The following is a 14403-nucleotide window of genomic DNA, read 5'->3' as shown; positions in this document are numbered from 1 at the left end:
ACACACACAAGACCTAGTGATCAAAAGTATTACTCTCACAATAATTACCGGATATTCCTTTAGGGCGCCACGTGATTTTAGGTAGGTCTTGTGAGATTATCCCTACAATAAGTAATAAAACCACGAAAATTATTTAACAGTAGATATAATCTAAAAAAAAGAATAATGGAAGAATATAATAAACAAAAAAAACAACACAACTACCCCCTTTTATAGATCTATAATGGGTATTAATCACTATTGTGAGGATTTTAAAATAATATTACAAATATAACTACATAAATAACCAATTAATATGACTATATAGAGCACAAATAGGCACTGGCGGGTAAAACAGATTAAAACTTATAAAGTGAATGATCGAGTTGTCTTAATGTTGTTGCATCGAGTGGTAAGGAGTATGTATATCATAGTATATGTTTTGGACTGCACGGTAACATATAACTTAGCTGCAATCCACGCTGCAATCTGGATGAGTTGTGGTATCAGCAGGCATCCGCGGAGTCGCACCCAATTTTCCTGTACCCTGCACTAACGGAACACGGAGGCACGAGGCAGCCTCCCAGCAAGGAAACAAATCTAGGCTGTGGAAAGTCTACTGCTGACAACCCAAGAGCTCCACAGACCTCTGATGGAAAGTTTCCAGAATGCTCCAAGAGAGAGAGAGAGGAAGAGCAAGTCAAAAGTCGAGTGGGAAGAAAAAAAACCCTATAAGTACACCACATGCATTAGCTACTATCTTTTAAATGAAACAAAGAAAGGTATTTCAGATAGGTACAAACCTCTTACTAAGAGGGTTTTCCTTTGAAGCGTGGTGTATGTCCTCGTGGCAATTATCTAATCCAACGAAGCTGGACTTTTCCACAATATCCAAAAGCCAAAACAGAAAAGAACACACAATGGAAACACTAAATCCCCCACAGGGTATGTATTACTGCTATATAAAACAGTGTTTTCCACCGAAAATAAAATTCACGAGATACACCTCTAGCTGTTAACACGACTTTTTCCCTTTTCTTTCTTTTTTGTCCAACCCCTCCCTCGTTCTTGACCTTCCGCGGAAACAAGCAGTAGTACTCACACAAATCGTCAAAATATCCCTAATTCCAGCAGGAAAGAAACCTATGCGAACTAACTCATCAGAACATTACCGTCCCATTGAGGTAGGAAAATGGGGCCTAGCAACGATTTAAATGCATTCAAGGAAAGAAACGAGTTTAATAATGATGAAAACAATTTTCCCAAACTCGGCTCCATTGTTTTGGATTTGAGCATTAGTTTACGATTCGGTATTTAATATTCAAAATTATCATTTAATAGGTACGCCTATATAAGCTGTCTTTGTTTTGCGGAATCGATAAATTCTATTTAGCCACACTGCCGGCAAGAAATAACTATAAAACCCGCGGTAAAACATCTGGGTTTGATTTGTAAATTTTAAGCAATAAAATGGATAGATAAGTGGCGGCCAAAAGAAACGGAGTTTTTTTTCTTTTTCTTTGAAGGAATTGATTTAAAATTACTGAAAGACTAAATTAATCATTAAAATTATAACACAACATATTCACAAGGCACACAATATCTCATTATTTATTTAGTTCTCCCAGTCAATCATAATTGAAACCGTTACACTCCCCCTCTGCTTCAACAGAGGTGAACTCAAATGTTCACCGATAAGGAAAACGGCGATGGATTCCCGTTATTCATCGGTAGGATCGACAATAGGCTTAAGTTCCTGTACATGCCAAATTCCAGTGGATTTCCCAGAACCATCTATAAGTTCATACGTCCAATTCCCAATTTTCCGGTTCACGGTAAAAGGACCTATAAATTTTGGACTTAATTTGGCATTAATATTCTTAGATGCATCAGATAAGATTTTATTTTTCCGCCACACTTGATCTCCCACTTTAAAATGTACCGGTCTTCTACGTAAGTTGTAAACCTTCCTATTCCTGTCTTGAGCAGAGAGAATCCGGTTCTTCACCTTTTCGAACATCTTCTGGTAACCCACTTTTCTTCTTGTCATTTCCCCTTCAGTATCTTTACCGATGCTCTGACCTTCTAATAGAAATTGATATTCATTTCCATCCCCGACATATTCTCGACCGAAGTTCAGAAAATATGGAGTAAAACCTGTTGTTTCACTCTTTGAAGTACGGATAGCACAACCAATTGCTGCAATGTTTTCATCCCATCTCTTGTGGTTGTCTTTAAGATAGCAGGAAATCATCGTTTTTATTATCTTGTTATACCTTTCTACGGGGTCGGCTCTTGCATTATAATGAGCAGTATAAGATAATTTAGTGTGGTATTTGTTACACAGGTTCTGGAACTCTTTACTACGCATTTGTTTTCCATTATCGCAAATTAGGAATTGAGGTACACCGTACACGCAAAATACCTGTTCTTCTACAAAACGAGTTAAAGCTTTCGAAGTTGCTGTTCGCAAAGGACAGAGAACTACATACTTACTGAAATAATCGCATATCGAGAGTAAATAACAATAACCATTACTGCTTCGAGGATAGGGACCCATGAAGTCCAGACTTATCATTTGCCAGGGTCGGTCGACAGGAGGCCTACTCCCCATGAGCCCAGCTGCAGGTTTTTGTTCAGGCTTGTGTTGAGCACATATCTTGCAAGCTTTGATATATTTAGCCACATCAGCTCGCATTTTCAGCCAAGTAAATCTGTTATATAATTTCCAGTAAGTTTTATAGATACCCACGTGTCCAGCTCTAACATCGTCATGGTGCTGACCAATTATTTCCCGTCTCTTATCCTTGGGAACCACAATTTTCCAGTAATCCGATTCCATTGACAACTCTGGTATAGTACATTTAACATATTTATATATGATGTCACCATCTATTCTCCATTGGGGAAATTTATCAGGTCTGTTACTGATATTAGTAATCATTTTCCTGTACCATACATCAGAAGTGTTGCGAAAATCTTCCATGATATTTTGGGAAACATTAATACAATCTACTGAAATTTCTACATTTCTTGAGAGGAAGTCAGGAACAACATTGTCTTTCCCCTTGCGATGGATTATGGTGTAATCAAAGGGCTGAAGTCGCAGTGCCCATCTTGCTAGTCTTCCAGTAGGATTCTTCAGTCGATTTAGCCATATTAGTGAAGCGTGATCTGTAATAATAGTGAAGTGGGTTCCCTCCAAATAGTGACGCAACTTTTCCACAGCCCAAATTACACTTAAACATTCCCGTTCGGTTGTGGAATAGTTTCGTTCTTGTTTGGTTAACGATCTGGATAAAAAGCAAATCACTTTTTCGCCTTCCTCAAATTGCTGGCTCAATACTGCTCCCAAACCATAAGCCGAAGCGTCTGTCTGTAGGACGAATGGCTTTGTGAAATCCGGACAGGTGAGTATAGGGGCTGTTATAAGAGAGTTTTTTATAGAATTAAACGATTTCTCACACTCCTCCGTCCATACATATGGCACGTTCTTCTGGGTGAGCCTAGTTAATGGGGCTATGAGCGTAGAAAAATTAGGTACGAACTTCCGATACCATCCAGTCATGCCCAGAAATCTTCGGATCTCCGTTGAATTCTTAGGGGGCTGAATTTTTATTACAGCGTCGACCTTTTCGACATCCACATGCAGTCCATTTGCATCTACCACGTAGCCCAAATATCGAAGTGAAGGTCTACAAAATTTACACTTGTCAGGTCCTAAAGTAAGACCTGCGGCGATAAGTCTATCGAACACTACTCAGTATCTCGAGATGAGTTTCAAAATTAGGGGATATAATAATAATGTCATCCAGATAAACTAAAACATAGGGTTCCAAATCTTCTCCTAGTACTCTATCAATCAATCGTTGCCAGGTTGCGGGTGCATTAGCTAGTCCGAAGGGCATTCTCTTAAATTGATATAATCCTCTAGAGGGAACAGTAAAAGCAGTAAATTCCCGACACTCTGATTTGACCGGCACCTGCCAGTAGGCGGATTTGATATCCATAGAACTCAAGTAACGCGCCCCACGCAATTTGTCAAGAACCGAAGAAACGTATGGGATAGGATAAGCATCCTTTTTCGTGACACTATTCAGCGCGCGATAATCTACACAAAATCTGTAAGTCTTGTCCGCCTTCGGAACTAATAATACTGGAGACGACCATGGGCTTTTCGACGGTTCTATTATATCCAGCTCCAACATCTTCTTTATCTCTTCATCTAGAATTGATTGTTTAAAAGGCGATACAGGGTAATCTCTGCTTCAAAGGCCTAACATTTTCTTCAAGAACAATCTCATGATTTGCGATCGTTGTAAATCCCAATTTAGTACCCATTTTCTTGAACTTCTCCTGCAATAAAGCATTTAATTCCGTTTTCTGAACTTCACTTAGACTGCTTTCATCTGCAATACCACATATTTCTACTACACGGTCTTCTCCAAAATGCCAAACATTACGTTTCAAATTAGGAAGGATATCCATTGCAATCCAAAAATCAGTTCCTAATATAAGTTTATTAGGGAGACTAGGCAATACCACAATGTTAAGCACACAAACTTTGTCCATGAGACATACGGGCGTTCTCATAATTCCAGCACTAGAACATACCTGACCATTTGCCACAATACATTTGGGCTGATGACGGTTATCCAATTGAAGCCCCAATTGCTTCAAAATCTCATATCCCTCTTTCCCAACAACTGTGACAGTACTTCCCGAATCCAATAAACCAAGCATTGAGCGTCCTAAGACACTTATCTCCAAATAAGGTCTCTGGTCACCTTCAGCATGAGAAATTATATAATTTATCAGTGCCAGTTTTCTCACGACGTCCGAATTCCCCGATTGTGTGGTCGAATTTTCGTTAAAAGGGGTCCTTACTCGACCAATTAATTCCCCCGATTCTCGTTTTTTGAACAAGTTGGACAAGTCCGTGTAGTGTAGCCAACCAACCCACATCTGTAACAAGTTAATTTCAATGGTTGACAGCAGTGTCTTCTGAGGTGGCCATGTTGATTACAATTCCAACATGTCAATGGTTTATTGCGTGTTGGTTGAACAGATTGATCTGTTGAAGGTGATACTTGTGTATTTTCTGTAAGTGGCTCCTGATTCGTTGACTCCATATTCTGTGGCTCGATTGCTTGAATAGATATATGTCCCCTTCTACCTTGCTGACGATAGGATAGGTGCGGCTCTTGCACCAAACGAGAATGCATAGGTGGCGAAGAGTATTGTTGCACCTGCCATTGAACCTGTTCCACCTCTTTTCCTTTATCCAATAATTCTTCAATAGTCTTTGTTTCCTGAAATGTAAGGGCTGTTTGAAAGTTCGGTAATAAATTTTTTCTTATAATATGTACTTGCTCCTGTTCTACCGGGCGCTTCACAGATAACTTCTTAAATAGATTCTGCATCCGAGTCACGTATAATATTAGCTTCTCATCAACCCCTTGCGTGCGTCTCTTAATATCTTCCAACAGATTTTCCTCGTAATTTAATGGAAGAAATGCTTCCTTCAAGCGCTCTTTAAAATTTTCCCAATTCATAAAAGTAGATTTTCTGGGTAAATACCAATCTCGAGCATCACCTCTTAGAATTTCGTATACACCATGGAATAATTGGTCTCTCGATACATTCCTAGCTTCCGCTAAGTGTTCCACTTCTTCGAGGAAGGAAGTGACACTTCCACTACCGTCATACATAACATTCCATTTATAAATCGGTATAGTTGCTTTGTGATCGTAACATAAACTATTGAAACCTCTACCACACGAACAAATATTACCGTCACGTCTATTCAAAGAATTTTCACAAACCCTCCGTGGATTTTCATTATTATTCAGTACACCAACACAACTCTGTGAACCAACACTTCCGGCACTAGACAACATACTTTCAATGATAGGTTTATTACTACTCGCAGTATCCGATGCAAAGGATACACGTCGTACCGATTCGGACGAATCCCGACGAGGCACCCGAGCAGAACCACACTGGGACTGAGAATCTGATGGTTGATTAATAATTGGTTGCACCGATAACTGATTTAATCTATGAGCCAATTCCATACAAGCACGGGCATTAGCAGATTGACTATTGGCAATGATAACCGAATCTAATTGATTATCCTCAACATTATTCACATTCGTAGAACTATTAGCCGGTTGATTAATTCCAAAATCAATCAACATCCCTACTGGCGGATCTAGATTGCTAATACTACCCCTAGGAGATAAAACAGGTACTTCTTGCAAAATTGATACATTCGGGGAGTCTAATAGAGAATTACCCAATTGATCCCGATTAGAATTAATGGGACTACATGTACTTTCCGCACGATTCGATTGAGAAAGAATAGCAATATGATTAGCATCCCGTAAAGCTTCTGAGACACCCGAGCATAAAAATAAAAGATTCTTCTTCTTCTGCTCTAAGTCGCTGGAAGGAGTTTTTACCCGATTAAGACGACCTTGAATATGTATCAAACGACTATTCATACGACTGAATTCATTTGATCTATTATTTTTGTCAAACTCTTGAATTTGTCCCACTAATTCATCAAGTTTTGCACTACAGATACTAAGTTCAGAAGCAGAGTCCAATTGAACACTTGGGTTATCAACAATATGATTATGTAACGCTTCTCTTAATTGAGCCCGTTTTTGCTCCACTGTCGAACCAACCTCGCAACCCCGTACCGTTAATTCCCAAGTTAATTCGTCGCTACGTAATCGATTAATTTCCATTTTCAAGTTAACAAAACAGATAAAGTTAAAGCCGTCACAAGTTATGCCTAATACATACAGAAACCACAAAAAAAAATTCAGTTTCCCCCCTCTTCTTACAAGCAGGAAAAATACCGTAGCAGAAAAGCAATAACCACAAAAGAATCAATATATTACACCACTAAGAAATTTTCTTAATTTGCTAAAACTAACTTAATTAATCCGATCATCCGAACAAACAAACAAAAAACATCAATGTCGATATAAAGAAAAAAATATTAATTAAATATGCAAAATGCCTCAAGCACTATGTGAAATTATTTTCAAATTAAATTAACATCACCCTGTAGAGTAATCTGAATTAAGTGATCTAATTAAGTATGGTATACTTAAGAAAACATTAAATAATTTTGCAAGGCAAGACTAAACACTATAATTAAATTTGTAGACCATTAATCAACCCCGAATTGCAGAATAATAGAATAAGTACACTGATGTACTATACACGTATTTTATCAAATTGAATTTATTGTAATGTTTGAATGTGAAATGTGTAAATGTAAAAATATATATACGCGGATCAATTTGAATACGTGTACAAAATGTTCCGTACTTATTAAAAAAACTAATTTACCACTCAATGCAATTAGCAGACCAATCTTAAACAATATTTGCCGTTGGGCGCCAGTTCACTGCCACGTCTCTCAGGGTCGTATTGCTATATAAAAAGAGTGGTGGCAGGAAGGCTAGCTCAGTCTCCCAAAGGCTGCTTTATTATACAGAGTTAAAAAAAACACACACACAAGACCTAGTGATCAAAAGTATTACTCTCACAATAATTACCGGATATTCCTTTAGGGCGCCACGTGATTTTAGGTAGGTCTTGTGAGATTATCCCTACAATAAGTAATAAAACCACGAAAATTATTTAACAGTAGATATAATCTAAAAAAAAGAATAATGGAAGAATATAATAAACAAAAAAAACAACACAACTACCCCCTTTTATAGATCTATAATGGGTATTAATCACTATTGTGAGGATTTTATAATAATATTACAAATATAACTACATAAATAACCAATTAATATGACTATATAGAGCACAAATAGGCACTGGCGGGTAAAACAGATTAAAACTTATAAAGTGAATGATCGAGTTGTCTTAATGTTGTTGCATCGAGTGGTAAGGAGTATGTATATCATAGTATATGTTTTGGACTGCACGGTAACATATAACTTAGCTGCAATCCACGCTGCAATCTGGATGAGTTGTGGTATCAGCAGGCATCCGCGGAGTCGCACCCAATTTTCCTGTACCCTGCACTAACGGAACACGGAGGCACGAGGCAGCCTCCCAGCAAGGAAACAAATCTAGGCTGTGGAAAGTCTACTGCTGACAACCCAAGAGCTCCACAGACCTCTGATGGAAAGTTTCCAGAATGCTCCAAGAGAGAGAGAGGAAGAGCAAGTCAAAAGTCGAGTGGGAAGAAAAAAAACCCTATAAGTACACCACATGCATTAGCTACTATCTTTTAAATGAAACAAAGAAAGGTATTTCAGATAGGTACAAACCTCTTACTAAGAGGGTTTTCCTTTGAAGCGTGGTGTATGTCCTCGTGGCAATTATCTAATCCAACGAAGCTGGACTTTTCCACAATATCCAAAAGCCAAAACAGAAAAGAACACACAATGGAAACACTAAATCCCCCACAGGGTATGTATTACTGCTATATAAAACAGTGTTTTCCACCGAAAATAAAATTCACGAGATACACCTCTAGCTGTTAACACGACTTTTTCCCTTTTCTTTCTTTTTTGTCCAACCCCTCCCTCGTTCTTGACCTTCCGCGGAAACAAGCAGTAGTACTCACACAAATCGTCAAAATATCCCTAATTCCAGCAGGAAAGAAACCTATGCGAACTAACTCATCAGAACATTATCGTCCCATTGAGGTAGGAAAATGGGGCCTAGCAACGATTTAAATGCATTCAAGGAAAGAAACGAGTTTAATAATGACGAAAACAATTTTCCCAAACTCGGCTCCATTGTTTTGGATTTGAGCATTAGTTTACGATTCGGTATTTACTATTCAAAATTATCATTTAATAGGTACGCCTATATAAGCTGTCTTTGTTTTGCGGAATCGATAAATTCTATTTAGCCACACTGCCGGCAAGAAATAACTATAAAACCCGCGGTAAAACATCTGGGTTTGATTTGTAATTTTTAAGCAATAAAATGGATAGATAAGTGGCGGCCAAAAGAAACAGAGTTTTTTTTCTTTTTCTTTGAAGGAATTGATTTAAAATTACTGAAAGACTAAATTAATCATTAAAATTATAACACAACATATTCACAAGGCACACAATATCTCATTATTTATTTAGTTCTCCCAGTTAATCATAATTGAAACCGTTACAAATTAGTAACGAAACTACTGTTTCTAGGGTTCACAAACAAAGTTAATCTTCCTGGCGTTGCTTATTACAAAAACTTAATTAAAGAACTAAAAGACAACAATATCGAACCCCTAAGAACTCTATATCACTGGGATCTACCTCAGCCGTTACAAGATATCGGCGGTTAGCCTAGTGACTTCATAATAGATGCTTACGCGGACTATGCAAGGCTATGCTTCGAACTATTCGGTGACGTATTAGTTGACTTTTAACGAGCCCAAGCAGTATTGTTTAGCCAGGTATGGCACAGGTGGATCTGTACTGTGGATCTGGAATACCATAATATTCTTAAAGCTCATGCCAAAGTCTGGCATATTAATGATGAAGAATTTAGATCCTTCCAGCAAGGTATGTATGTATTGTATACAGGGTGTCCGGAAATGACGAGCAAAAAATTCAGGGGATAATTNGTCAGGTCGTCGGCGTATAAGTATATGTTGGTGTTGGGGGGATGTGGGATGTCGGAGTTGTAAATGGTGTATAGGTGTGGGGACAGGACGGTGCCCTGGGGGACACCGGCCTCCATGGGACGGGTGGTGGAAAGGGAATCTTGGATTTGGATGCGGAATTTTCGGTGGTGTAGGTAGGATTTTATGAGTTTGGTAAAGGATATGGGATATTGGTTGGTGAGCATTTTCATCAGTAGGCCTTCATGCCAAACCGTATCGAAGGCCTTTGCGACGTCCAGGAAGACAGCACCATTGTACTGTCCCCTGTTGAAGGCCGCCGTGATGTGCTCGGTAAGGCGAAGGATTTGGAGTTCAGTGGAGTGATTGGGTCGGAAGGCGAACTACTCGTCTGCAATAACTCGCAGTTCTTGGGAGTGGGCTTTTAGGCGGGTTAGGATGATTTTTTCTACCACTTTGCTCATAGCCGGGAGCAGGCTAATGGGCCGGTAGTTGGATGGGATGGTGTGATCTTTGTTGGGTTTTGGGATAAGGATTATGTTTGCTGTTTTCCAGCGGGTAGGGAAGTGTCTTAGTCTGAGTGTCGCGTTTGTTATGTTTAGTAGGGCCATGAGGCCCTTGTGTGGTAGTCGTTTAAGTGTCGTGTTATGTATATTGTCGGGTCCGGGGGCTTTTCTGTTTTTAAGTCTGCGTATTGTCAGTCTTAGTTCGTCAGGTGTTGCGGGGGGGATTATGTCATTGTCTGGCTCTCTGTCGACGCGTCGGGCCGCGCGCTCAGCCACTAACTCGAATTCCTCGTCTTCGTCGGGCAGCTGAGGCAGTCTACACTGCAGTTCCAGGCTATCGGCGAAAGCCTCGGCCTTTTCCTGGTTCGTGTAAACCACCCCCACACTACCGTGGATTGGAGGAATTTTACGGCGAGCGGTCTGTCGCAGGGCCCTCTGCGTTTTCCAGAGGCTGTTGTCTTGTGGATCCAGCGACTCCAGGTGCCTAGCCCAGTTATCCTGGGCCAGTTCATCCAGAGCCGCCTTCACCCGTCTGTTAAGTACGTTTAAGTCATGTCTGTGTCGGGGGAGTCGGGTGCGGGTGGCAAGCCGTTTCGCACGTCGTCTGTCACGTATTAAGTTTTTTATGTCATCGGGGAGGGTGCCCCGGGGGTTTGTCAGTCGGGGGACAATAGTCTCCGTCGTAGTCTGAGTCAGGGCGTTTTTAATGTCAGTCTCAAGGGAGAGGATTGCCGCCTCCAGATCATGGGTGGTTTCGATGACTGGGAGCGCCATGTTTCCTTGCATTACTGTTCGGAAACGCTCCCAGTCAGTGAACCTCCTCGTGAAGGTGCCTTCATATCTCTGTCTTCGCCCCAGATCCAGAAATATTGGATTGTGGGCGGAAGACCCTTCGTATTGGGTGGATATTTGGGCATTTAACGGTATAGATTTTAAGAGGGCAATGTCGATAACGTCGGGGCGTCCTACGGGTCCGTAATGTGTCGGTTCTGTCGGTCCGAGTATAGTCAAGTCGTCGTGTCTGTCTTGGTAATTCAGCAGGACGCGACCTCTTGTGGTCGTCGTCCCGCTGTGCCATATGGGGGACTTCGCGTTGAAGTCCCCGATGGCAATTGTCTGGGGCCAGGAAAGGATTTTGTCTAAGTCATTGTCAAGTAGTGGTAGTCTGGGTGGGTGGTAACAGGACACCACCGCAACGTCTCCATGCCGTAGCGATCTCACCGCTATCGCCACGGCCTCTGTGTTTTGAGTTTGGAGCCGCTGCAGCGGATAGTGGTCGATGCACTTCTTTACTATGAGTGCAACACCACCCCCGTTACGGTTTCTGTCATGTCTGTATATGTCATAGTCAGGGATGGAGGTACGGGATGCCTCGCTGAGGTAGGTCTCCTGGACAGCCATAACGTCTATGTTTAGACGGTTCAAGATGTCCACGAGTTCCGTTTTTTTGGCCCGGAACCCGTCAAGGTTCCAGGACGAAATTCTCAGCGAGGAGGGTTGGGAGGGCCGACGAGCCATTAGAAGTCGAATAATTTTTGCATATTCGACACCATGGTCGTCAGCTGGACGCAGAAGTCCTGAAGACGCTTTGTTGCGTCAATCAGGGCCGCCGCGCCCGGTTGGGAGGGTGTCGTGTCTGTGTGTGCGTGTGGTGAGGTGTTGTGTTTTTGTTTTTGTGTGTTTTGTGTTTTTCTGGTCATGTCAGCGTATGTGCGTCCTGGGGTTGTGTTTGGGGTGGGTAGGAGGGGCTGTCTGTGTGTTTGTGTAGTGTTTTGTGTCGTGTGTGTGTCTGTGTTTTGTGTTTTTGTGTTTTTAGCTTTGGGGTACTGAGGGCACCCCATATAGCTGGCGGGGTGTGGCCCGGCGCAATTTGCACACCTGGCAGGCGTGTCTTTGGTTTTTTGGCAATCGTGTGTGCTGTGGCTTTCGCCGCATTTTACGCACTTTGGCTCCGCTGTGCAGCGAGACTGGCCGTGGCCGAATCTCTGGCAGCGGTGGCACTGTGTGGCAACCCGCTGCTTTCGCTGCAGCTCTACTCGAACTACAAGCGAGCAGCACCGGGTTATCTTCAAGATGTCCTCCTGGTCCGGTGGGGCCTGAACTAGGACCAGGGGCATTTCTTGTTTATTTTGCCTGCTCGCCATGCGGTGCACTATTGCGCCGGGGAACCCTTGTCGTGCGAGGTTGAGTTGGACCTCACTTAGTGGAACGCCCGCGGGTATTCCACGTATCACCACCCTCAGCGTTTTTTCTTCGCTGAGGGTGAAGGTGTGGTACTCCTCGCCTCTGTCCACGAGTGTTCTTGTGAGCTGTCTGTGGTCTGTGGGTGTTGCGGGGTAGATGGCTACCCCGTCTTTCGTGAGCTTGGCTTTAGTGTAGTCGATTTTTTGTGTGTTTAATAGTTGACTGATTTGTGTCCAGCGCTCTTGCTTACGCAAGATTACTGGGGGGATTTTTTGTTGTGTGCTAGTGGTCTGTTTTGGTGTATTTGTTGTGTTTTGTTTCGTGTTTGTGGTCTGTTTCTGTGTTTTTTGTTGGGTACTGGTGGATGGTTGGGGGGTGTGTGGGCGTGTGTTTGTGTGTGTAGTGTTTAGTGTTTTTTGGTCTGGTTTTTTGTGTTGGGGGGCTTCGTCCTCGCTCGAGGACTCTGTCAAGTCCTTTTTGCGCTTGTCTGTACGTGAGGGGGTGGGTGTGGGTGTGTGTGTATTGCGTGCATTTTGTGTATTGTCGTGTGTTTGTTTGTTTAGTAGTTTATCTAATTTGTCGTGTAGTCGTAGTGTGTTTTCGTCAGATTGTTTTAGCGTTATTTGCATGTCGGCAATTTGTTTTGTCAATGTCTGTATTTGTAGGCTTTGTCTGTCGTTTTGTTCTGTCAATTTGCGTATTTGTCGTCTCAGTGTCTTATTTTCGTGTTTTTGTTGCTGCAATTTGTCATATAAGTCAGCTTTTGTCGTGGTGTTTGGTGAGTCTGAGGAGGTGGTGGAGGCCCTTGAAGAGGACCTCTCACTGGTCGCGTCGTCGTCCATGTCGTGGTCAGAGTCCGTCATGTTAGTCTTGGTGTGTGTGTGTTTGGGTGTGTGTGTGTTTGTGTGCATGTATTTATCGCGTTAGGGGTTCCCCTTACGGGGGCGTACGTGATGTTTTGTGTTTTTTGTCTGTCAGTTATGTCGTTTGTCTTAGTCACAATAATGGTGAAAATAAATGGTGCACAATAAAATAAAATTCACTTAAGAAAATATAAAGGGACTTTACCCGTTTTAACCGGGCTGGTGTGTGGGGCTTCCACTTCACGTTCACTCGTCGCTACTTCACTGCACAAATACGTCCGCACAGGTCGGCTGCTCACTCGGAACTGATGGATATAAGTTCAAGACTTTATCTCTTGGATCATATAAATTTTTAGAGTATTTTTAACTTTCTCTTTCAAAATATCTCATAGAAATAATTACATGGAGTCCCTGTATATAAGAGAAGTATAATTGGAATCAGAAAAAAATCAGGCGATTCTAGAGAATAATGAATATATGCAACATTAAATTGTTCTTTCAGCGTTAAAGTTGTCTTCTATACAATTCTTTGAGATCGCACAAATTTCTTGAAACTACGAAATTCGCAATATAATGGTCATATCAACTTATTTCGAAATCTCACCCGTTTTCGAGATACAAGGTGTTTATAGATAAAAAAAAAATAATTTTCTGTAAATACCTTTTGAAATAATAGAGGTATTTGAACTAGATTTAGTGTACGTTATACTGGCTCGAGTTTCCATAAAATATTGTAATATCAAGGCTTTTGCGCAACCAGTGGCGGAGATATGGGAAACTCATTCGACTATTTTATATATAAAAAAAATAGTACGGTCCTGTGCAAAATAATACTTGATTATATTTATTTTCTGAGAAAGCATGCTAATGAGAACAAAAAATACCTTTTACATTTTATCGATATCTGTATCTGTTTTACGGCAAATCGGATTTATCTTTTTCCTTTCAAATTAGCCAGATACTGTGCGCTAATGGATTTTTTAAATTCCAGTCAGAAATATTTCAGCTAGTTTCAACTAATTTAAACAAAAAATAAAGTAGCATCCTTCGAATAAATAAGATTCTTATTTGATTATTACAAGAACTTCAAGAGAATCATTAATTTAATAACACCGTTGAATAATATTTAAAGCAAAAGTAAATGTAGGAAACAACTTACTTACTACTACTTACTTTTTTAAATAGAAATAGGTGTTTTAAGGATTAAATTGCACTGTTTAAAGATAATTCGTAAAAAGTCAACAGTCTGTTGAATTTAAATGCTACA

General features: G+C 40.9%; 1 long non-coding RNA gene across 1 annotated transcript in view; it reads right to left on the bottom strand.

The window, feature by feature from the left end:
- Nucleotides 1-14403, bottom strand: part of LOC111691732 — a 25664-nt gene extending 11261 nt beyond the window's left edge. The window contains exons 1-2 of the long non-coding RNA XR_002763036.1: nt 14310-14403; nt 13342-13441 (exon numbers count right to left, since the gene is read on the bottom strand). This is a non-coding gene — a long non-coding RNA (uncharacterized LOC111691732). The remainder of the gene's footprint in view (nt 1-13341; nt 13442-14309) is intronic.

The sequence above is a fragment of the Anoplophora glabripennis genome, unplaced genomic scaffold (assembly GCF_000390285.2).
Source record: "Anoplophora glabripennis isolate ALB-LARVAE unplaced genomic scaffold, Agla_2.0 scaffold454, whole genome shotgun sequence".
Classification (NCBI taxonomy): Eukaryota; Metazoa; Arthropoda; class Insecta; order Coleoptera; family Cerambycidae; genus Anoplophora; species Anoplophora glabripennis.
This window is presented reverse-complemented; position numbering and strand designations above follow the sequence as displayed.